This window comes from Oryctolagus cuniculus, chromosome 9 (assembly GCF_964237555.1).
Source record: "Oryctolagus cuniculus chromosome 9, mOryCun1.1, whole genome shotgun sequence".
Classification (NCBI taxonomy): Eukaryota; Metazoa; Chordata; class Mammalia; order Lagomorpha; family Leporidae; genus Oryctolagus; species Oryctolagus cuniculus.
Window position 1 is genome coordinate 29903698 of NC_091440.1, and position 26703 is coordinate 29930400.

General features: G+C 37.4%; 1 pseudogene; it reads right to left on the minus strand.

The window, feature by feature from the left end:
* Positions 1-1549: 1549 nt before the first annotated feature.
* LOC100346883 (vesicle transport through interaction with t-SNAREs homolog 1B pseudogene) overlaps positions 1550-26703 on the minus strand; it is a 30231-nt pseudogene continuing 5077 nt past the window's right edge.

Sequence of the window (26703 nt, forward strand, 5' to 3'; positions counted from 1 at the left end):
CTCTCTCTCTCTCACTGTCCACTCTGCCTGTAAAAAAAAAAAAAAAAAAAAAAAAAAAGAAGAAGAAGACAATGGATAAGCTTTTTGCAAAGTCACAAGTCTGCAGAAGTCCATATTATTTTATTAAAAGGAAAAATACATTAATTACTTTAATGACAATAATATCCTAGTGAATCTTTAACTTGTTATTTTAATTAGCTTAAAGTGAAATTTTAATAAAAGCTGATCATGAAGAATTATAAATAAGAGACACAGTTGTAAACATATAAAAGTCAACATTGTGATTATTTGAATATATATTTGACTATATACTGAATATTAAGAAATTACCAGGACATTTTTGAAAACCAGTTAAGCACAGGGGCTGGTGTCATGGCACAGTAGGTTAATCCTCCATCTGTAGTGCCGGCATTCCATAAGGGTGCCAGTTCTAGTCCTGGCTGCTCCGCTTCCAATCTGGCTCATTGCTATGGCCTGGGAAAGCAGTAGATGATGAAGCAAGTCCTTGGGCCCCTGCACCCATGTGGGAGACACAGAGGAAGCTCTTGGCTTCAGATTGACGCAGCTCCAGCCACTGTGGCCATTTGGGGAGTGAACCAACAGAAGGAAGACCTTTCTTTATGTCTCACCCTCTCACTGTCTGTAACTCTACCTCTGAAATAAAATAAAATCTTAAAAAAAAACCTAATTAAGTATTTTCCCAAGTTTTGCTTGAAAATGTTTAAATTAGCATTATCACTAATAAAAGACATAGGGAGAATTTTATAAAATTTCTGAAGTTATATTTTAGGTGTTTCTCTATTTGATTGTTGTAGATTTGTTTTTTGGAGAAATCAAGTAAAGAAATATAATTAGGAAATAAACAGAACTCAAATAAAAGCACATCAATTATATTGTATCAGCATATTACTAAGAAAATGTGGAAGATATTTTTATAAGTCCATATTCAAATAAATAAGACATTCTAATAATCTGAATACAAAACAAATTTATCAACTTGCCAAATAAATTGCTTTCAAAATCCCAAAAGCATTACTGATCAAAACAATAAAAAATATATTTAAATGTTTATAGGATAAAGATAATTGAAAGCACTTCTGAAAAAGAACTTGAAGCAGTAAAGTTTACTTCATTCTACATGATACAAGGAATAATACTAATAAATAATAATTGAGGAAGCAAAATATTGCTTCAGAAATAACTATGACACAAGTAGACTGAGTGGATATAGTTTTTCACATGACAGGTGGGTATATGACAGAATAGCTATGTCATATAAATGAAGAAATGCAGGGTCATAAGAAAAATATTAGGGAACACAAAGCAGCACTTACAATACACTTAAAGCTGTTTTCTGCTTTTCAAACATCACTGATCTTTTTGCTGTCACATTACTGTGGCTCTCTGTCTTCCCTTCTGCTTCTACGCTCTGGCTACACAGTGCAGCCTTGAACTGCTGGTCCACAGCAGCAACATGATTCATTCTCAGGGTCAAAGCTCTGGTCCACTATCGTCTCCACTTAGAAAGTACAATGCTTGTGGAAGAGTTTCAACAAATCAGGACTCCCAAGATGGACAGCTCCAGCAGGATGGGTTGGAAAGTAGCAGCCTGTTGGTTGTCACTTTTCTAGATATTGAATGGAGAATTATTTGACTTTTTTCCAGTCTGCCCTTGGAACATTCCAACTGGTCTTGTTGCTCTCCTAGCAATTCTGTGATTTCTGAGCCAATCTGGTCAGTCTTCGTGGTAATCCGATAAGAACGTTCAATATTTTCAGTGGCCGGGTTCAGACTTTCAGGGCCTTTAAGAAGCAATGCCCTGTGAGACTGAAGCCGATTCATACGTCCGTTCTCTAAGGTATATGTACCATATTTCAAGTTTCCTTGGCCCCCAGGTGTTGCTTACAAAGGTGAGATCCTCCCTTCCTGAGTTGGGCAAGGTCCTTCCACTAATTTTGAAGTTTAGACATCAAGGGGTTACAGAAAGACAAGGATGCATAACATAATTCCTCTTTCATCTCTGCCAGGGTTTCATCTGCTTCTTGTTTCTTTTCATCAAAATCTCTGATCGACTTTTTCTTCTCTTATCCATCGGGAGCCTTGGGGGCCAGTCAGCCCCAGGGGTCATGTTGATGAGGGCCAGAGAAGCAAGCACCAGGTCTTTAGTACTATGGGAGTACCATACTCATGTGCAGGGTTTTGCACTGCCTATGGTCTGTCCTGCCCCTGCCTCAGGGGTCACTGCATCCGCAGCAGCTGCTCGGACACCCCTACCAGCTCTTCATGGAGACCTCAGAAGATCTTATGCAAGTTCTCGAAATATTCTGAGGAGGTGGTTGAGGTGGCCACCGAGATTCTGCTCTCTGAGTTTGCTCCTAGCCTGGTGGTCAGCCACCGGGCCCCATGGCCATCACAGCGACCATCATGCACCCACCATCACTGACCTCCTCCTCTTGCATTTAAAGTTTTCTGCTGATGTGCATCTGGAAGGCAGCCTTGAAGGCTCAAGCTGTATAAAACAGCATTTCTTAATAAATTTAATCATCTCTGTTGGACAAAATACAAAAACACTTTAGGAAAACAAATGGAGAAAGTAACCCATAACCCATCCCCCCTGAAAAAATTACTAAAAGACTGTGTATTTTCTTAAGGAACTCTGCCAGAATAACCTTTGTGAACATTTCTTAGTTAGACATGACTTGAGGGAGAGGAAGCTTTCATTTGTGTGCCAGTAGTGCCAGTAGCTGATGATGTGATGGGTTAGCAATACACACTTCCTTGCAGATGCACTGTGATTTACTGTGAACTAATGACTGCTCTTTTCCTTGTAGCTATTCTTTTCAAAAATCAATTCTATCAAAGTAAGCTCAGCTTGTTGCCTTAGGAGATTTCCTTCATTTGTAACTAGGAAAGTCAAGTGAAATCTTTGCATTGCTGTGTTCATTACTGTAAGAGGATCTTGTGAAAGAATGACATGGAACTTTAATCAAGCATGCATATTCACATTTTCTCTTTCTATTTTTTTGAGTTTTTTATCGTTCTTTTTTTTTTCTTAATTCTCTTAAATATTGGTTAAAGCCACATTGATATATAAGAGATATCTGTGAACCAACGATGCCTTTCACTGGAAGTTAACAGAGAACTTTTTCAGCTTCTTGACATTCCTGACCTTTCTAGAAGACATTGTATTACTGCACATTCATAACCTAGAACAGATTTTACTTTGGAGTATTGAATATAGGTTCAAAATTTAAAATACCAATGATTCTGTTTATCTTTCATTTAACAAATACAGGAAAACAAGAAAGAATATATTTAGTGACATTAAAATATGCTGAAGCCAGATTGGAATTCTGAGGGTGTTTCATATTGTATCAGAATTAAAAAGTGAAAATTATGTATTTATATTTGAAGCTTCTTTATGGAATAAAACTCTTTCTATGACTTTGAAGTATACAAAGATTACTTGCATACAAAGGTTATTTTGTAAAACAAAAGAATGAGTATACATACATAAATACATACATACACATATTTACATATGTATTTAGTAGAGTTCATTGGCTACAACACAAATCATCTTAGGGCACTAAAAATAGTGAATGTTTTGGACACGTACTTTATAGAAAAAAGGAAAATCAGTGAAATGAACAAATCAGGGCAACTTTTGTGAAATCAGAGAGAAACTCATGATTGGGTATTTTTGTACTGTAGCAGCAGAAAATACAACACACAAAGACACACACAGGGTGTTCACAAAGTCTTGGTGCTGATTTGGTTTGTAGAATATTTATATAGCGATTTAATTCCTAGGAAATATATTAATATGATTTAAATTAAAATATCTTACCCAACACTATGATTAACAATGGCATCAGAAAAAAATAGCAGTGAAGGTCATTTCTTCAAGAAAAATGGGAAGAATTATTACCATAACAAGGTTTAGGATTTTCTCACAAGTAATTTCAAAAGAAAGCTGTCATGTCCCACTCATGAAAACTGCCTGACAACTATCATATAGAACCATTCTAATTTTGTTTTATTGATTTGAAATGCAGAAAAACAGAGACAGACACAGGTTTTCTATTGATTCACTCCTCAGATGTCAACAACAGTCAGCAATAGGCCAGGCGGAAGCCAGGAGTTCAAAACTTAATCTGGGTTTCCCATGTGGGTGGCAGGGACCTAAGCATCAACCTCTGCCTCCAAGACTGTCTTCCATCAGGAAGCTGGAATTGGATCCTGACTGGAACTTAAACCTGGATATTCCAAATGGATGTGTGCTTAAGTGCAGAATCCTAACCACTTCATCATGCATCCATTCCCCAAATAGGCACATTATTCCATTCAGATATATACATATATATATATAATTTTATCATATTTTCACTAAACTTTATATAGATTATATATTATATTATAGATTATACATTATATAGATCATATTTATATATAGATTATATAATACACATTATAATGGAAATATAAGAAAGAATTTATTCTAGCTCTCTATTCATAGAGGGGAGGATGGTTGCCCAATTGAGTCCCATGGGTTCTTTTCCTAAGCTCAGTATAGAAATTAAAAGCCAAGAAACAATTTGCAAAGAAGCAGAAAGTTTTATTTGATTGGCAAATGACAGAAAAATGTCTGGTTTGAGAGGAGACCAGGCAGAGTGCCCGAATGGGGCACTGGTTTTCAGAAAGTGGCCAGTGTTTTTAAGGCTTTTCTATCTCTTCACTGAGTCATTCTATGGGGGTGCTCATTGGATGAGGGGTTTCACCTACTGTATATTGATTGGCTTGGGGCTCATGGAGATAGTGGGGGTCTCTTGGAGACAGCCTGATTCTCCTTAGGGGCTCAGCCTCCTCCTCTGCTAGTTCTAGCTGAATGATTGCAATTAACTTACAGACTGATATAAAACCTCAAAGTCACGCATGCAGCACAAGAAGCTATAATGTGGGGCCAGTGCTGTGGTGTCGTGGGTTAACGTCCAAGAAGCAGTGCCAGCATCCCATGTGATGACCTGTTGGAGTGGCAGCTGCTCCACTTCTGATCCAGCTGCCTGATAATGTGCCTGAGAAAGCAGAGGAAGATGGCCTAAGTGCTGGGGCCCCTTTACCCATGTGGGTGACCCAGAAAAAGCTCTTTTATCCCAGCTTTGGATTTGCTCAGCTCTGGTGCCATTGTGGCCATTTGGGGAGTGAACCAGCAGATAGAAGATTGCTCTTTCTGTCTCTCTGCCTCTACTTCTGTAAATCTGTCTTTCAAATAAAATAATTATTTAAAAAAAGAAGCTATAGTGTGGGAGATGTTGGCAGGTCTGGAAACAAGCCAGCCTGTGAACAACATTCTGTGTATGTCTGAGGAAGCCACATCCCTCAATATATATAGAAAGTTTCTGTTATATGGCATTTAAGCAGAAGTATAACACAGTAGAATAATTAATTAAAAATGAATGTTTTATTGTTACTAGAAATGTTAAGCTTGACATTATTTGTAAGTTTTAGATAAGTAAGAATTTTAGAAGCAAATGTACATAAGTACCCTGTCCATAAATGCAATTTCATTATGTATAATATACCTAGGAAAAGGGTAATTATAACAGATGAGACTGGTAGGGACACCTTTGAACATATGAGAGAACAAATTGTATCAGATAAATTAAACATTTTGTGGTTAAGTATTTAAAATGCTTGAAATCTAAAAATGAATCATGATACTATAATGTGAAAACACTGTCATTGTACTAAGAAAATTACATTTTACCCATGCTGTCTCCATTTAATAGCTATAGTTCTTATAGAGAATTAGTTAAATTCTCTAAATTTAAGATAATAAATCCAACCCTATAATTTTTTCTTGAAGTAGAAAATAAAGGATGGATATGTATTAAAGAATGGAGTGATTTAAGCGATGAAAAAAAACTTTAGAATTGTATATTTTTTAAAAAATTCAAAATAATAATAAAAGGTGAATTGTGGTATGTTATATTAAATCAGTAGAAGCACAGACATGTGATTAAGATTTATTTATTTATTTATTTTTTATTTATTCAAGACAGGCAGAGTTAGACAGTGAGAGAGAGAGAGACAGAGAAAAAGGTCTTCCTTCTGTTGGTTCACCCCCCAAATGGCAGCTACAGCCGGCGCGCTGCACCGACCCGAAGCCAGGAGCCAGGTGCTTCCGCCTGGTCTCCCATGAGGGTGCAGGGCCCAAGCACTTGGGCCATCCTCCACTGCCTTCCCAGGCCACAGCAGAGAGCTGGACTGGAGAGGAGCAACCGGAACAGAATCTGGCGCCCCAACTGGGACTAGAACCCAGGGTGCCAGTGCTGCAGGCAGAGAATTAGCCAAGTTAGCCACAGCGCTAGTCAAGATTTGAGGTGGGTGTTTTAGTTTTGAATCTCTTTGCTAATCAAATGGTATCAGCATAAAATCTGCCTACCTGAAGAGTGTTAAAAACACATCTATTTTATAATAATAAATACTTAACAGAATAATATTACTATATTAATTACATCATTGTAATTATATGAATATTTAATATGTCCCAAACCACATAAATATTGATATTTATGTGGTATACATTATTACTTTATGCCTTGATTTACAGGATGTAAATATTTGCGAAAGTATCATTTAATTTGTTTAATATTTTGAAAATCTGTAATGCTCCAGCAGTCTGCCTTTTTCTGTTGATTAAGCACTTATGATATACAAGATACATTTTCTGATATTTAAACACATGAAACAACGCAGCAGGAAACCTTGCCCTCTTGGTGTTTTCATTTGATTGGAAAGCAAAACACATGGGCATAATAAATAATAAGAGACAAACAATAAGGCATATTTTAATAAGAGTGAAAATTTGTAATTTCTAAAAACAATAAAATAGGAAGGGACAAGAAACACAGTTTTTATTTGGGAAAAGAGTGTGATTTTCAATACAATGGTAACTGTAGCACTTATTGAAGAAATGTTAGCTGATTAGAGACTAGAAGAAATTGAAATTAATCATCACTGTGTGTTTCTAGATGAAGTAGATGTCCAGCAGAATAAGCCAAAGACTTTAAAACCTACCAAAGAATTACATAACAGAAAAAAAAACACTGAAAATACACATAATTTCATTTAATGGAATTGAAGGAAAGACTGAATTTATGTAACACAAACATGTCTAACTCAAAATTATTCTATTTACATTTCTTCTTGAAAAAAGTTCCCTCTGAACTTGACAAAGCAGTGTTATGACTTGGAAATAAGCAAATTTGTTAACTGTGATACATTATCTTTTTTGAATATAGCAAATATCTTCAAATCACTTGATAGAGATGTTGAAGTAATTCACAAATATATTGGTTTTACTCAACATACACATGTAGATAAAACAAGAGCAACAGTCCACTAACGTATAAATATTTTTTCCTAAAATACATAGTAAACAGTAAAAATGAGTATGAATTTTATATCTTCTTTTTTTAAAATTTTTATTTATTCATTTGAAAGCAGTGTTACCAAAACTGTGGAGAGAAACAGAAAGAGATCTTCCATCTACCTGGTTTACTCCTCAAATGGTCAAAGTAGCCAAGGCTGAACCAGGCCAGTGCCAAGGACTTGGAACTTCAATTGGGTTTTCCACATGTTTCTGCTAACTTCCTAGGCCCATTAGCAGGGAGCTGGATTGGAAGTGAAGCAGCTGGGATTCAAACAAGTACTTCAATATCAGATGCTGGCTTTGCAGGCAACGTATTAACCCACTACACCCAACGCTGGCCAAGTTTTGTCAATTCTAAAGGAAAATTAAGATTAGAAAGCCTACTTCACTAATTATTCCTAAATCACTTTTGACTTCTGTAAAAATCATAATTGTGGAGTATTTCAATAAATTTAGGACATTCAAAGATGAAAGAAATAATTTTATATGGAAGTTCTAAGTGCTTCCTGTACTTAGACATTCCTTTCTTTCCTAGGTTAGGGAAGTTCCCTGTAATTATTTCACTAAATAGGCCTTCTAATCCATTCTCTATTTCCACTTATTCAGGACTTCCTAAGAATTGTATGTTTGGTTGTTTCATAGTATCCCATAAATTTCCAATACTGTTCATAATTTGTAAAATTTCTTCCTTTTTTTTTATCTGACTGAAAAAATTCCAAAGATTTGTCTTCTAGTTCAAATATTATTTCTTCTCCTTCACCACATCTGTCTGTATGGCTTTCCAACACATTTAGTAATTATTAATTTGATCTGTTGAATTCTTCATTTCTAATATTTCATTTTGAATTCTCTTTAAAGTATCAATTTCAGGGAAAATTTTCAATCATGTCATGTGCAGATTTCTTGAATTAGTGGATTTGCTTCTGAATGCTTCTGAGTAATCCTATAATTACTGCTTTGGACTCTGTTTAGGGCATTTCATCAATTTTTTCATCTTCACATCTAATATTGAAGTGTTGTGTTTCTTTCAGGGTATAATTTTTCTCCCTTGTTATTGTTTCTCAAATTTCTGCATTAATTTTTAGGCATTTGTGGACATTCTTGTTGGTTTTTTCCTCTGATGGCTTTTATCTTTGAACTATGACTCTGTGGTTTAGTGGAATGTCTTCAGTTTCAGTGAATATCCAGAGAGCTCTGGTTAGACTCCATGCTGGGGGGGAGTATCCAGGTGACACCAAAGTTGGGCATGGTAGATCTCTTGTTGAGAGAAGTTGGGGGAGGAGTATGGTCACCTCTATCAGTGTGGTCATACCTTTACCTCCACCCTTTCAAGGTGTTCCAAGCCCAGGTGTCAGCCATCACTGCCATATGAACTGCACAAAGGATCTGTGAAGTCCTCAGTGTCAGCATCATCCTGCTTCAATGATCCACCCTAAGCCATCCTGTGGAGCCCCACACAGTGATTTCCCAGATACCCAGCTACACCCTTCACCTTCTCATTCAGTCAAGAGTCTCCGTACACAAGGCCCCCACCATCATGTGGTGCAGAGGATATGCTCTGCCTTGCTAGACTGTCAGGTCCACAGAGAGGTGGATGTTCCCAAAGTCAGCTGCCTGTGGTTGCTCCTCCTAGGCAGTTTGAGGCTCTGAGCCTGTGGTATGTTTGGAGCCCAGGGTTACCACCAAGTCCTACATGGTTGCCCAGCTCCCTGTTAATCGCCCCAGCCAGACTCAAAGTCAATGGGGAACACAGGTTTTGACTGATGCTAGAATATCTGGATCACACATGTGACAAGTAACTCTGGCTAAATGTTGCCTTCCCCAGCTCCATTGCACTTGGAGCTACTGACGCCTGTACTGCTGAGAAAATGGTGGCTTGTCTCAGACAGTTGCAATGTAAGCACACAAGGGCTACTATGGCTGCTGCTTATGCCCAAAATGGTATCACCTCTCTTTTAGCTGGTTGCTGGAGGCCATTGTAGGATGGATGGGATGAGAGAAAACCTATTCTTTATTTTACTGGGTCCACATGTGCCCTCTGTCTCTTAGGACTCCAGGCTGGACTCACACCATTCTCTTCCTCTGGCTATATCACCAGTGGTGTGGGTTGATGCAGTTTGATCTAATCTCTGTCTCTAAAGCTGGCACTTTCTTTGGTTGTTGGATGCTGGGGTAATGTGTTTTGTTCCTGTTCATCCTGGGACCCCACACCTTGCATACAGATCCCTGGTGTTCGTATTCCTTCAAGAGAATTCCATGGTGGTTTTCCAACTCTGTCCTGAGAAGGTACTTCCTACACTTTTTTAAACTACTTTTCCCTAACACAGTACATCATTCCCTGTCCCACCATCTTGGAATCAAGAAAACACTTTTTTTGCAATATATTTTTAAAATAGTTATTTTAGGTCAACATGCACATCAATTTTTAATTTTTTTTAAAAAGCCTATTTCACAAAGGTAACAGATCTCATTTATCTAATATATACATTTTAAAAACATAGTTATACTTCCCATCCTCTCCCTCAATCACACCCTCCCTTCTCCTTCCTTTCTTATTTTTCTTTTAATTTTTTGATGATATACTCTCAATTTACTTTACAGTCATAAGCTTAATGTCCACCAAATAAAGAATTCAAGAAGAGCAATTTGATTTTTCTGCACCTCAGAAGTATAGATATGGACTCTAAACAATAATCAAATCTCAAGATGTCAATGTCAATCATACACACTGCATTTTTCTTTGCGCTCTATATTATACTTACAGTTATGATATCAACCCATATTACTATAAGAGTTACAGCAAGTAGAATCTTTGCCCTCACATGTCTAGTGTTGGTCCCAAATTAATATGAAAGTATTTTAAAAGTATGTGGAAAATGTTTATTATGAAGAAAACAGTGCATGAATTTCAAAAAAATTTTTTTTTTTAGTTTAAGATTTATTCATTTATTTGAAAAGCAGAGCTACAGAAATGGAGAGACAAATATTCTGTCTGCTGGTTCACTCCCCAGATGGCCATAGCAGCCTGGGCAGGCTGAAGCAGGAGCTTCTTCTGGATCTCCCACATGGGTAGAGGGGACCCAGTCATCTACTTTTCCCAGGCCATTAGCAGGGGGCTGGATCAGAAGTGGAGCTGTTGGGACTCAGACTGGTACTCATGGGATGCAGGCATTGCGGAGAGTGGCTTTACCTGCTACGCCAAATGCTGCCCCACAAGTGGTGGTTTCTATAACTTTCATTGAATTGTAGAATCTGAATCCCTTTCAACAACTTTATAGTCTGTTTTATTACAACCCAATGGTCTGACATTCACTTTATTTTTTTTTAACTTTTATTTAATGAATATAAATTTCCAAAGTACGGCTTATGGATTACAATGGCTTCCCCCCCCCCATAACATCTCTCCCACCTGCATCTCTCCCCTTTCCCACTCCCTCTCCCCTTCCATTCACATGAGGATTCATTTTCGATTCTCTTTATATACAGAAGATCAGTTTAGCATACATTAAGTAAAGATTTCAACAGTTAGCTCCCACACAGAAACATAAAGTGAAAAATAATAGATTATTTTTAAATGATGATGAAATCAGATCAGACCTATTGTCATGTTTAATCCCAGTGAGAGTCAAGTTGGGAATTAATAATTTCTTCATTTTTTTTTTTTTACAGAAGATCAGTTTAGTGTACATTAAGTAAAGATTTCAAGTTTGCACCCCCATAGAAACACAAAGCGAAATATAATGTTTGAGTACTCATTATAGCATTAAGTCTCAATGTACAGCACATTAAGGACACAGATCCTACATGAGGAGTAAGTGCACAGTGACTCCTGTTGTTGACTTTACAAATTGACACTCCTGTTTATGGCATCAGTAATCTCCCTATGCACCAGTCATGAGTTTCCAAGGCTATGGAAGCCCCTTGAGTTCACTGACTCTTATCTTGTTTAGACAAGGTCATATTCAAAGTGGAGGTTCTCTCCTCCCTTCAGAGAAAGGTACCTCCCTCTTTGAAGACCTGTTCTTTCCACTGGGATCTCACTCACAGAGATCTTTCATTTAGGGTTTATTTATTTATTTATTTATTTTTTTTTCCCAGAGTGTCTTGGCTTTCCATGCCTGAAATACTCTCATGGACTTTTCAGCCAGATCGGAATGCCTTTAGGGCTGATTCTGAGGCCAGAGTGCTGTTTAGGACATTCGCCATTCTATGAGTCTGCTGAGTATCTCGCTTCCCATGTTGGGTCACTCTCCCCTTTATTTATTCTATCGGTTAGTATTAGCAGGTACTAGACTTGTTTATGTGCTCCCTTTGACTCTTAGAATTTCAAAAATTTTTACATTAAAGCAAACATCTTTAAATTCAATTCTCCATAAAATTTTTGAAAGGTCTGTTCACCATCATAGTTTTAATTTTCAGTGACAATTTTAAAGTTTACTGCATATGAGTTCAATTGAACATTTTTTATTTAATTATTGTTTTTAATTCTTGCCTACATTCTTTCTGAACTATGGTCTTTTTACATTTTATTTATTGAACACTGTATTTATTAGAGCATTAAGCCTATGAATATAATGTAAGTCAAAAATATGTTACCTCAGGCCCAACATTGCGGCATAATGCTTAAACAATGAGGTCATCCCCTGTGAGCACCAGTTCAAGTCTCTGCTGCTGCTCTACTTCCGATCCAGCTCCCCACTAACATGCCTAGGAAAACAGAAGATGATAGCCAAATTCTGTGTGGGAATCCCAGATGAAGCTCATGGCTCTGGCTTCTGCCTGGCTCAGCTCCATTGCAGCCATTTAGGGAGTGAACCAGCAGATGGAAGATTTCTCAGTCTCTCTCTCTCTCTTTCTCTCTCTCTCTGTATAACTCTACCTTTCAAATTGAAAAAAAAAAAGGTTAACTCAAACATAATAAAATATTAAGTAAAAAAAATCCTAAAGAAGTTAAATATGTCTTAAGATATGTTTTGACTTATAAATATAAAAGTCTAAACTTTAGGGTTTTGTAATTACTCTTTGATTAAAAGTGACATCCTTGAAACATCCACAAAAATCTAATTCAGTCTATCTTAAAATTAGAGTTGGATGGTTGGCACTGCGGCTCACTAGGCTAATCCTCTACCTGCGGCGCTGGCACCCCCGGTTCTAGTCCCTGTCAGGGTGCCGGATTCTGTCCTGGTTGCTCCTCTTCCAGGCCAGCCCTCTGCTGTGGCCCGGGAGTGCAGTGGAGGATGACCCAGGTCCTTGGGCCCTGCACCCCCATGGGAGACCAGGATAAGTACCTGGCTCCTGGCTTCGGATCAGCGCGGTGCGCCAGCCACAGCGCACCAGCCACAGTGGCCATTGTGGGGTGAACCAACAGAAAAGGAAGACCTTTCTCTCTGTCTCTCTCTCTCACTGTCCACTCTGCCTGTCCAAAAAAAAAAAAATAGAGTTGGATGTATATGTATAATTATTACCACAGTCACAATGATAACTACTTATTTTTTTACATTTATAAAGTCATTATATATGGTAATACATTTTTTGAATAAAATTTAAAATCACTTATTGGAATAAATACATGAATATTTTAAAATAATAACTTTTTAATAACTTTTAGGAGAAATTGTATGTTTTTTTTTTCTAATGAAGATTACAATGGTTTTTGGGAATGATACTAAGAAAATCAAAAAGAAAACAAGCACTGGGCCACACCGTGGCTCATTAGGTTAATCTTCCGCCTGCGGCAAAGGCATCCCATATGGGTGCTGGTTCCAGTCCCCACTGCTCCTCTTCCAGTCTAGCTCTCTGCTGTGGCTCAGGAGAGCAGTGGAGGATGGCCCAAGTACTTGGGCCCCTGCACCCACATGGGAGACCAGGAAGAAGCACCTGGCTCCTGGCTTCGCATCACTGCAGCGCTGGCTGTGGCGGCCACTTGAGGGGGGGTGAACCAACTGAAGGAAGACCTTTCTCTCTGTCTCTCTCTCTCACTGTCTGTAACTCTACCTGTCAAATTAAAAACAGAAGAACAAGCACTGACTGAATGCTCTGCCAATTCAATTCTATTTAATTCAATATTCATGCATGAAGTATTTGTTGAGATTTTGATATACAGATAACGGGTTATGTTTATTTGGTGCTCATACTGTTATGCTTAGAATTGTACAAACATGATTTTATTTCATTTTCACAGCAATATTATATGCATTTTCCCTAGCAGCTTCATTTTACAGAAAAGAAACTGAAGAATTAGAAGGGAAAATAATTTGCTCAAGGTTACTGAACTAATCATTAGGCTAAGGTGTTAACCTCTCATCTGATTCTAGGGGCTTTGTTTGGCTTTGAAGAAAGCAATTCAATGACCTCATTTTTTTGTTGTTGTTAGAAATATTAGTTTGAAATCTAGAAATCACAAACGTAGTTCCATGTTTAGTACTTTTTTAGGTGGGGACGATCATTTGATGAATGCATTTAAGTAGAATTTAACATAAGTTTGAGAATGAAAGAGAGGAAAGAGAGTCTAATACTTTGGACTTTTGGGTTAGGCTGCTCCAGACAATGTTGCCATCCTCTATGGGAATGCCAATTCCAGTCCCAGTTGCTCTTCTTCTGAGCCAGCTTCCTGGTAATGCTCCTAGGAAGCCAGTGTAAGATGGTTGAATTACTTGGCCCCCTGCCACATATGTGGTAGACCTGGACACTTTCATGCTCCTGGATTTGGACTGGCCACCATGTGGCTATTGCAGCCATTTGGGGAGTGAATCAGCTGCTGGAAGATGTATCTGTCTCTCTCTTTCTCTCTCTCGCTCTCGCTCTCACTCTCACTCTCCGTCTCTCTGTGTGCATGTGTATATTTGTCACACCTCTCTCACTCTGCCTTTCAAATAAATTAAACAATCTTTTTATTTAAAAAGAGGAAGAGATTAAAACTTTAAACAAAGTTTAGTGTTCAAGAGCCCAGGAAATAGGTTCATCAGAGAAGATCCACATTCTTCATGATTGAAAGGTTTACGTGTGCAACTGATGATAAAGTATTACCAGACACTAGGAAAAATCAAAAGAAAAACAATTCAAAACGTATTTCAGATACATATACCATCAGACAGACAGAAAGAAACACATTTAACATGTGTAGTTGTTTTGAGAGACAAAAGATTGAACTGACACTGTGTTATAGTGGGCTAAGCCTACTGTGGCTAAGCCTATCTGTGGCACTGGCATCCCATGTGGATGCTGGTTCAGGTCCTGGCTGCTCCTCTTCCGATCCAGTTCTCTGCTGATGGCCTGGGAAAGCAGTGGAGGATGGCCCAAGTGCTGGGGCCCCTGCTCCAATGAAGAAGCTCATGGCTCCTTGCTTCACGTCAGCTCCACTCCAGCCTTTGCAGCCATTTTGGGAGTGAACCAGTGAATGAAAACCTTTCTCTCTGTCTCTCCCTTTCTCTGTAACTCCAACTTTCAATTAAATAGAATCTTAGAAAAAGCAAAAGACTAAACAAATGCTTTGCAGAAAATTTGGTTAAATTTTTTAATTTTATTTTAATTAATGGTCTTTTTTTTTTTACTTTTATTTAATGAATATAAATTTCCAAAGTACAGCTTATGGATTACAATGGCTTTCCCCCCATAACGTCACTCCCACCCGCAACCCTCCCCTTTCCCACTCTCTCTCCCCTTCCATTCACATGAGATTTCATTTTTGATTATCTTGATATACAGAAGATCAGTTTAGCATACATTAAGTAAATATTTCAACAGTTTGCTCCCACAAAGAAACATAAAGTGTAAAATACTGTTTGAGCCGGCGCCGTGGCTCAATAGGCTAATCCTCCACCTTGCGGCGCCGGCACACCGGGTTCTAGTCCCGGTTGGGGCGCCGGATTCTGTCCCGGTTGCCCCTCTTCCAGGCCAGCTCTCTGCTATGGCCAGGGAGTGCAGTGGAGGATGGCCCAGGTGCTTGGGCCCTGCACCCCATGGGAGACCAGGAAAAGCACCTGGCTCCTGGCTCCTGCCAGGATCAGCGCGGTGCGCCGGCTGCAGCGGCGGCCATTGGAGGGTGAACCAACGGCAAAGGAAGACCTTTCTCTCTCTGTCTCTCTCTCTCACTGTCCACTCTGCCTGTCAAAAAAAAAAAAAATACTGTTTGAGTACTAGTTATAGCATTAAATCACAATGTACAGCACACTAAGGACAGAGATCCTACATGAGGAGTAAGTGCACAGTGACTCCTGTTGTTGACTTAACAAATTGACACTCTTGTTTATGACTTCAGTAATCACCCTAGGCTCTTGTCATGAGCTGCCAAGGCTATGGAAGCCCCCTGAGTTCATCGTCTCTGATCATATTTAGACAAGGCCATGGTCAAAGTGGAAGTTCTCTCCTCCCTTCAGAGAAAGGTACCTCCTTCTTTGATGACCCGTTCTTTCCACTGGGATCTCACTTGTGGAGATCTTTCATTTAGGTTTTTTTTTTTTTTTTTTTTTTTTTTTTTTTTTGCCAGAGTGTCTTGGCTTTCCATGCCTGAAATACTCTCATGGGCTTTTCAGCCAGATCCGCATGCCTTAAGGGCTGATTATGAGGCCAGAGTGCTGTTTAGGACATCTGCCATTCTATGGGTCTGCTGTGTATCTCACTTCCCATGTTGGATCATTCTCTCCATTTTTTATTCTATCAGTTAGCATTAGCAGACACTATTTTTGTTTATGTGATCCCTTTGGCTCTTAGTACTACCATTATGATCAATTGTGAACAGAAATTGATCACTGGGACTAGTAAGATGGCATTGGGTACATGCCACCTTGATGGGATTGAATTGGAATCCCCTGGTATGTTTCTAACTCTACCGTTTGGGGCAAGTCAGCTTGAGCATGTCCCAAATTGTACATCTCTTTCCCTCTCTTATTCCCACTCTTATATTTAACAGAAATCACTTTTCAGTTAAGTTTCAACAATTAAGAATAATTGTCTATTGAGTACAGTATTCAACCAAAAGTATTAAGTAGAACAAACAAACAAAAAATACTAAGAGGGATAACATATTAAGTTGCTCATCAGCAGTCAGTGCAAGGGCTGATCAAGTTAACGTTTCTCATAGTGTTCATTTCACTTTAACAGGTTTCCTTTTTGGTGTCAGTTAGTTGTCACCGATCAGGGAGAACATATGGTATTTGTCCCTTTGGGATTGGCTTATTTCACTCAGCATAATGTTTTCCATATTCCTAACAGGGATCACTTTAGTTAAAATTTAAACACCTAAGAATAATTGTGTGTTAATTACAAAGTTCAACCAATGGTACTAGAAAAAAAATGCTAAAATGGATAAAGTATTACATTGTACATCAACCGTCGGGACAAGAGCTGATCAAGTCACTGTTTCTCATAGTGTCCATTTCACTTCAACAAGTTTCCCCTTTGGTGCTCAGTTACTTGTCGCTGATCAGCGAGAACATATGATATTTGTCCCTTTTGGACTGGCTTAATTCACTCAGCATGATGTTTTCCAAATTCCTCCATCTTGTTGCAAATGACCGGGTTTCATTGTTTTCATAATTAGTGGTCTTTTAAAAATTTTTTTTAAGTTATACAAGTTTCATGTTTTTCATTTATACAGATTTAGGAACATAGTGATACTTTCCATCTTACCTTCCTCCTGTCTGTGCTGCAACCATTTTTCCTCCTCCCTCTCCCATTCTGACTCAATTTTTTTAAAGATTTTTTTTTAATTTGTTTTAGAGGCGGAGTCAGACAGTGAGAAGGAGAAACAGAGAGAAAAATCTTCTATCCACTGGTTCACTCCCCAAATGGCCGCAATGCCTGGAGCTGTGCCGATCTGAAGCTGGGAGCCAGGAGCGGTTTCCCATGTGGGTGCAGGGACCCAAGGACTTGGGTCATCCTCCACTGCTTTCCCAGGGTATAGCAGAGAGCTGGATGGGAAGAGGAGTAGCCGAGAATAGAACCAGCGCCCACATGGGATTCCGGCGCTCCAGGCAGAGGATTAACCTTCTGCGCCACAGCACTGGCCTCCTATTCAATTTTTACAAAGATCTGCTTTCAGTTTACTTAATGACCATAAAGTTAAGCCTACACCAAGTAAAAGAGCTCAACAAAATATATGAAGAAAAAAACCACTGTTTTTCAACAGAAGAGGCAATGTTTATAAACAATCTTCGTATCTTAATGATTTTTAAGCACTCGATGGTTTCCATTTAGTTACAGATTAAACAGAACTGAAGAAAAAATTAGGGAATCTCAAGATAGCTGAAATAAACTCTCCAGTCTGGAATGAAAATATTAAAAAAAGAAAATAAAGTGTAAAGAAATATACATAGACTCAGCAGAGTGGTAAGTCCTAACAGACTTTAATTTTTTGATTCAACATCACTAAATTCAGCCCCAAGCAAGACATAAAGAATGTACATCCAGTTAAAGAATAATGGAACTGAAAATAACAATTATAAAAACTTAAAAGCAAGTAAAATATAAAGAACAAATATTCTTGAGTAATGAAAATTAGGCTAAAAAATAGCATCCTAATGACTGATATTGTGATCCAGTGTGTTGAGAAAGGCCCATTTTGAGGTTCTGGCATCCCATTTAAGAGGGTTGATTCTAATCCTGACTGCTCCATTTCCAATCCAGCTTCCTAAAGTGCCTGAGAAGGCAATGGAAGATAGTCCATGTCCTTGAATTCCTGCCACTCACAAATGAGACCTAGATGGAGTTCCTAGCTCCTAGCTCTTGGCTTAAGCCTAACCTAGACCTGGCTGGTACAGCCATTTGAGGTGTGGACCAGAAAATGGAATATCTCTCTCATTCTGTCTCCTCCTTTCTTCTTTCACTCTTTATTGTTATTCAAATAAATAAGTAAATCTTCAAAAATTGTATACTGGAAATTTGTGCAAAGGATACACATTAAGTGCTATCAGCAAACATGAACAAAAATTGGAAACTAGGTAAGATAATGGAAAGATAATTAGCTTTATTGTGGGATATGTTAAAGATATATAAATGTTTATGATCTAGCTTATCATGCTTACAATTTCTTTTGCATATATTATAATTAAATAAATCAGAGAGGGAAGAAAGAAAAGCCTAACTTGATCATTATAGAAACCTAAAAAAGTAGCAGATCTTTGACTCAGCGATTAAACCACAGCTCAGGCTACCCAAATCCTGTATCAGAAAGTCTGATTTAAGTCCTGGCTGTTTAGCTTTCAATGCAAGTTCCTGGTATTTCACACCCTTGGAGGCAGCAAGATGATGGCTGAAGTACTAGGGTCCCCTGCCATCCATATTGAGTTTCTAGTTGTTTGCTTGACGTAGAACACCCCTAGCTATTGGGAGCATTTGAGGGTTGAACTAGCCAATGAAACTTCTCTCTCTCTCTAATAAGTAAGTAAATAAATAAGTTTTTTGAAATAAATAATTCCATATTCAATAACATTATTTCATTATTATATTTATGTTTATAATTACAAAATTTTAGAAATATGATTTATATACTCACACTGCATATAGCATGAGTCTATAGCTATCTATGTATTTACTTTTTTAAAAATTTTTTTAAACTTTTATTTAATAAATATAAATTTCCAAAGTACAGCTTATGGATTACAATGGCTTTTTAACCCCCATAACTTCCCTCCCACCTGCAACCCTCCCATCTCCCACTCCCTCTCCAATTTCATATGCATCAGGGTTCATTTTCAATTATCTTTATATACAGAAGATCAATGTAGTATATATTAGGTAAAGATTTCAACAGTTTGCACCCACACAGAAACATAAAGTGTAAAATACTGTTTCAGTACTAGTTATAGCATTAATTCATATTGTACAACACATTAAGGTCAGAGATCCTACATGAGGAGTAAGTGCACAGTGATTCCTGTTGTTGACTTAACAAATTGACACTCTTGTTTATGGTGTCAGTAATCACCCTAGGCTCCTGTCATGAGTTGCCAAGGCTATGGAAGCCTTATGAGTTCACTACCTCTGATCTTATTTAGACAAGGTCATAGTCAAAGTGAAAGTTCTCTCCTCCTTTCAGAGGAAGGTACTCCTGCTTTGATGGCCCATTCTTTCCACTGGGATCTCACTCACTGAGATCTATAATTTAGGTGTTTTTTTTTTTTTTCTTTTTTTTCCGGAGTGTCTTGGCTTTCCTTGCCTAAAATACTCTCATGGGCTCTTCAAACAGATCTGAATGCCTTAAGGGCTGATTCTGTGGCCAGAGTGCTGTTTAGCACATCTGCCATTCTGAGTCTGCTGTGTATCCTGCTTCCCATGTTGGATTGTTCTCTCCCCTTTTAATTCTATCAGTTAGTATTAGCAGACACTAGTCTTGTTTATGTGATCCCTTTGACTCTTAGACCTATCATTATGGTCAATTGTGAACTGAAATTGATCACTTGGACTAATGAGGTAGCATTGACACATGCCACCTTGATGGGATTGAATTGGAATCCCCTAGCACGTTTGTAACCCTACCATTTGGGGCAAGTCAGATTGAGTGTGTCCCAATTTGTACATCTCCTCCCTCTCTTATTCCCACTGTTATATTTAACAGAGATCACTTTTAAGTTAAGTTTACACACCTAAGAATAATTTTGTGTTAATTACAGAGTTCAACCAATATTTACTTTACCAGAGTTTTATTTTTTGTGTGTTCTTTATGCTGTTTCCTAAAGTTTTTTTTTTCATTTCATCTTGAAGTGCTCCCATTAGAAATTCTCACACAGTAAATTTAATTTTGATAAACCTCCTTATTTTGTAATGCTTTGAGTATCTCTTTATTTCTCATTTATTTTTGAAAGACAATTTTACAGAAGATAGTATTCTTGATCAGTTTTCCTTTCAGTACTTTGACCATATTATCCCATTCCCTCCAACTGTTTCTGCTGAGAAACATATTGTTAATTCCATGGGATTCCATTTGTGTATAATGATTTACTTTTCTGTTGCTGTTTTCAAGATTGTCTCTTTTTCTTTGACTTTTAATTAATTAATTAATTGTTTAAAGATTTATTTTTTTTTAACTTTTATTTAATGAATATAAATTTCCAAAGTGCGGCTTATGGATTACAATGGCTTCCCCCCCATAATGTCCCTCCCACCCGCAACCCTCCCTTTTCCCCCTCCCTCTCCCCTTCCATTCACATCAAGATTCATTTTCGATTCTTAAAGATTTATTTGAAAGTCAGAGTTAAACAGAGAGAGAAGTTCAGGCAGAGGAAGGGAGAGAGAGGTCTTTCATCCATTGGTTTACTCTCAATTGGCCACAAAGGCCGGAGCTGAGCCGATCCAAAGCCAGGAGAAGGAGCTTTCTTCTGGGTCTCCCACATGGATGCAGGTGCCCAAGCACTTGGGCCATCTTGCGCTGCTTTCCTAGGCCATAGCAGAGAGCTGGATCGGAAGAGGAGCATCCAGGATTAGAACTGGTGCCCAAATGGGATGCCTGCACTTCCAGCAACAGCTTTACCCAGTACTGAAGAGCATTGTCCCCATTCTTTGACTTTTTAAAGTTTGGTTATTATGTACTTCATGGAGATCTATTTGCATTCATATTAGTTGGACATTTTTAAGCTTCTTGAATTTTGATGCTCATTTCTGTCATCAGATTTGGTAAGTTTCGTAACATTGTTTCTTAAAATAAATTATCTTTCCTTTTATGTCTTCTTTTTCTTGTATTTCTAAACTGTATACAGTGATCTCCTTATTGTTGCTCAATAAGGTATGTACCCTTTCTTCATATAACTTCATTTGTTTTCTTTTCAGCCCTCTACTTATCAATAACTTGTCTTTTAGCAAGTTGTTTCTTCTATTTCATCAACTATCCTCTTGAGTACCTATTATTCTTTTTAAATTATCTCAATTTTATTACTCTAGAGTTTCTAATTTGTTCTCTTTTATTGTTTCTGTCCCTGTTGAAATTCCATTCAGTTCATGTTTTATTTCTGATTTATGTTTTTGTTCCTATCAGTATTCTCTTAGAGTACATTGAACTTCTTTGCAATGTTTTATTTTGTTACTTATTTTAAAAATTCTTGGCCAGGTATTTCATAAGTTTCTGTTCATTAGCATGGGTTTTCAGAGATTAGACCTTGATTGGGGCATGTTTCCACATTTCTTTGTGTGAATTATAATTTATTTATTTTGTTGCTATGCATGCACTTGAAGAAAGAAACACTTCTTGTCGCTCCCCCATTCGCGGAGGAGAGACACTGGACCATGCGCTGTTCTTTTGGCCCGGCCCTTCCTGGGTTAGCTGCCGTTCCCTCACTCACGGAGGAACGACACCATCCCCGGTTAGCTGCCAGCCCCCCGCCTCCGCAGAGGGGGGGCACCCCCGCCGCTTTCCCCGCTTCCACGGAGGAGCGGCACACCGCCGGCCGGCTCTCTCAGGGGCTGCTCAGATGTTCCTCAGGTGTTTCTGGTGCATGTTGTCTCTCTCTTCCTTTATAGTCCTCTTCCACCAATCCATGCTCTGCTGCCCACACGCCGAGCACGCTGCTCTCCTCCAATCAGGAGCAGGATCAGCTCCTGCAGTTTATCAGTCGAATTGGTGAGGCAGCTGCGTGGAAGTTGTTTGCTCTCTCTCAGCGCCATATTGTGGGAGATCAGATGCGTAGTGTTAGTCTTAGCAGTTCCAGTAATTTAGTCTAGTCTCAGTTGCTCCCCACAACTTCTGATATCATACAGTGAAAGGCCTCCCCCAATTAGCCCAGCTAGATATTGGTGTCGGGGGGAGCTCTGAAACCTTTGGCGGGGATACTAGATTTTTTTGGTTTCTCTTTCAGGATCTTGTAATCTCTCGCTCTATTTGATGTCTATTTTTAGTACTTAGGATCTTCAGATTTTCAGATATTCCAACAGTATTCCATGTTTTCTTTTATTCCCTGCAGTTTTGCAGACACACACACACACACTCAGCCTACTCTTTTAGTGCTGTTTGATAGGCAACATAGAACCCACTTCCCCAGGAAGCCATATTAAAAGTTAGACTTGGATACACGTTTCCCCCTTTTCCTTCCCTGGAGGGAGAAGCTGCAAGTTAGGCTTTTTTATGTTGCACTTAGCTGTGACACTTGAAGGAAGCTTGCCATACTTGATAGGAAATTTTATTTCCTACCAGATCAAGATGTGTACTCTGTTTTGAGCTTGCCTGGTGTTCTGTGACTTAAAGACATTGGTTTATGAAGTTCTTATAAAAGTTTTCTAGACCGTAAATGATTATTAAGTCAGCATCTCTATGGTGGAAAGAGATCTGGGGATAACCATTCTGACATTCTGCTGATATAACTCTAGGTTATTTGTAGTTTAATTGGTGAGTTGTAACATCATTTCATTTTTTGCTCTGTATAATATTTTATTCAGAATATTTTCTCACAACCTTTCCCTGTTCCTAAGCTTTGTGTACACATAGAATGATTTATGCTAAACGGTAGGTTTTTGTTAAATACACTAGAATTTTGATGTATACTTGTTAGAGGATAACTATTTGATTAGTATCCAATAAATAAAAAACTCCAAGCATTAAGTCTTTACTACATGTCCATCACTGGCAAGAGTTATCACAGTTCATTGCTGGATAATATATTTTGTTATCTATGTGCTATTCCAAAACATCTATTTGAGTTATTTCAGCTCTAAATATTTCAAATAAATGCTACTGAGGACATTTGTATTGTGTAAATAATGTAGGGCTCTTATTCATTTGTACCTTATGATTGAATATCCAAAATTAGGGTTTTTAGGTCATGAAACTATAGTGTTAATTTATTTATACATATATTAAGTTATAAAGACGTATTTTCAATTGTTTAAAAGCTATTATATTAATTTATATTGGATTTTAAGATTCTAATTCATCCATTCAAATATACTGTCTCTCCATTTTTCTTACATAATTGTTGATTTTTTTTTTTTTCCAGACATGTGTACTTTATTTGCGAATGCAGGAGTAAGTTTTAATTCTGTGATCCTCTTAGACAGATAAGCTGGAAACATAAAAACATCTCAATGAAGAAGTTATTATGTTCTCCTAATAAATTATTTAAAAGAGTGAGGCTGGCCCATTAATGGCTTTAGAAGTTGATAAACAGAGAGCTCTGAGGCTGAAAACCTCTTGCAGTTCAAATGGAAATCTGGAACTCATTTGTTTTATAGTACACTGGGATTGCTTGGTTAGTTACATGAACTCAATCATAAGTAGCATGTGGTTTTCTTTTACTTCATCTTTCTTCAATTAGTCAGACGATTGTAACTATTGACCACCTTACCAATAAATGATGTTTATTTATTTATTTTTTTATTTTTTGACAGGCAGAGTGGACAGTAAGAGAGACAGAGAGAAAGGTCTTCCTTTGCTGTTGGTGCACCCTCCAATGGCCGCCGCAGCTGGCGCGCTGCAGCTGGCGCACCGCGCTGATCTGAAGCCAGGAGCCAGGTACTTATCCTGGTCTCCCATGGGGTGCAGGGCCCAAGGACTTGGGCCATCCTCCACTGCACTCCCGGGCCACAGCAGAGAGCTGGCCTGGAAGAGGGGCAACCGGTACAGAATCCGGCGCCCCAACCGGGACTAGAACCCGGTGTGCCGGCGCCGCAAGGTGGAGGATTAGCCTAGTGAGCCACGGTGCCGACCTCAATAAATGATGTTGAGAACTTTTTTGTTTATAGCTTACCATGTTTGATATTACTAAATTATCATTACTGATAAATGCTAGACACTGAGGAATGGTGGCCTATCGTATAAATATAGTAATTTATTTGTTTTTCACAGTGAGGTTGGAAATAGATCATTAAATGAAGACTATGGCTGCATACTGTCATCTAACAAAGATCTTTGTTTTACACAGAAAGAAGCATTTTATTCTCTATAATTTTATTAGAAAATATTGTATGAACATAAAATTCTAAATAATATGGGGGTATTTGAAGAGAACAACGCAAATTCTCCCTTAAGGGCCTGCACTATGCCCTGCAATGCTGGCATCCCATGTGGGTGCCAGCTTAATTCCCAGTTTCTCCACTTCCAATTTTATATTAATTTTTATATTATATTTTATATTAATTTTTAATATTAATTTATATGAATCTTTGGTATGATTTATTCTTGGCTAATTAACTCAGAGAAGAAATGAAAAAGAAAAGTGTTTTGATATCTAGGAACGTAATTAAGCCCACTGGAGATAATAGGTCTTCTTTAATAGTCACAATTTTCAGTGAAAATGTTAACTAAAAGCAATTTTTCCTTATCCTTGAGTTCCTCATCCAAGTATCAAAATAATTTTCACTGATATTAAGAGTATGAGTAATAAGCAAGTGAAATGAGGACAAATTTTCACCTTTTGAATAAAAAATCTATTTTAGACCTGATTTTACTCAGCTTAGCAATTATTTCTGGGATGCCTGTTCTAAGTATATATAACACTTTATTTTTAGAATTTAAAAAATTGTCTGTTGCTATATTTTTTGCTACCCAAATACTAATCCTGAAGAGAAAACAGAATTGTTATTCAGTCTCAATCCATGCTGAAAAGCTATGACGTAAATAAATACTTATGGAAATAAGATATTATTGGGGTCTAATAAGTTATGATAGTCTTCAACCCAGGTCATATGCCAGATTGTTTAACATCTGTCACACTTCTCTTCCCCAGGAATTTTTCATGTTTTAATTTCTATCAGGGTGTAAAATACACTACAAAAAGAATATATATATATATATATATATATATATATATACACACACTTCGGTCTGAGATTCCTGATGAATGTCTCGCATTCTAAGTCAGTTTTTAAATTAATTTACCATAGCAGTTTTAGTCCTTCAGTTCTTATAATTACCCAAATCAGAGGGTTGTAAAGCAAAATGTTAAGAATAGAACACACTTGTATAAAAAGAATGCTGCCTGCTTCTTTGTATTAAATTGCCCCAATAAAGAATGAATTGGTACTTCATAGTCATTTAATTAGAAACAGAGTATTTTACTTTTATCTCTTATATCACATCTCACTAAATAGTGACTTTAATGGTTCTTATCACTTAATTATGTCAACAATTAAGAGATTGTTAAATACTAAGCTATAACTTGTCTTGTTGAGTTTGATTCATTTTACTGCCCTTCTTGGTTTTCTATAGATTCATTTAAGTATTGAAATGCAAGCATTGATATAATGAAATAATGATATAGAGATGCTACAAATTTGAATGGATAGGGTATAATCTAATTTAAAATAAGTAAAAATAAAATGCAATATGTAATTTAAGTATATCTAATTAATTCTGTTTATATTATATTTTGATGGTTCAGAACTTGTTCTTTGTGTTTTGATAGTCATCATTTGAGTTCTATGTCTGGAATTGATGAACACATGCCCTGGAGGTTTTTTTTTTTTTTTTTTTTTTTAAATCTCTAAATGAATAAAATGTCATTATTAAAAGAGGACATAATCATATAATGGGAGATATGGTTTAAAATTATGTCCCAACCTAACACGATCTAAATGCATTAATGAGATTAAACTCATAAAATTCTAATCATTGATCAGTTAATTACTCAATAAAAGTTAAATTAATTGTATAATATAATCTCTATCTTACCAGTATTTAGCTGCCTCCTTGCCTCCACAGTATCTTAGCATTCCCTAAATTATTACATTTTCTGTAAACCTGGAAAATTCTGATTCTTATTGAACATCCTTCTGTTTGAAAATATTATCCATAGATTCCTATCTACTCTTTGTATATTAGTATGTCATTCAATGTAATTAAATTTTAGTCAAGGTACTATAACAAAATTAATTTTCACAAATTTATACCTATATACTGTGCTACTGTTTTGAAGTTTTCACACACATGCAAGTGCAGATATTACTGTAGTGAATTATTTTATATAGGACACAAAGAAAGATAATGCGTTCATTAGTGGATTTGTTTAACTCTGGTAACATGGATTGACCACATCAATATATTTAGAATACAGTTGGACAATTGAATCTGAGGTCCATAAAAGTAAATCTTTAATGTTTTGCTAAACCATTTGAAATATATTTGCGTATATATTTTCACTTTATCTGAAAGACAAAAACATAGAAACAGAGAAAGTATGACAGACAGATTTTCTTATGCTGGTTCACTCCCCAAATTCCTACAAGGGCCAGGGCAGGTTTTAGCAAGGAGATTAAAGCCCTATCCAAGTTTCTCATGTGAATGGCAGGAAACCAAGTTTGAGCCATCATATGCTGCCTCTAAAAATGGCATTAACAGGAAGTTGGATCAT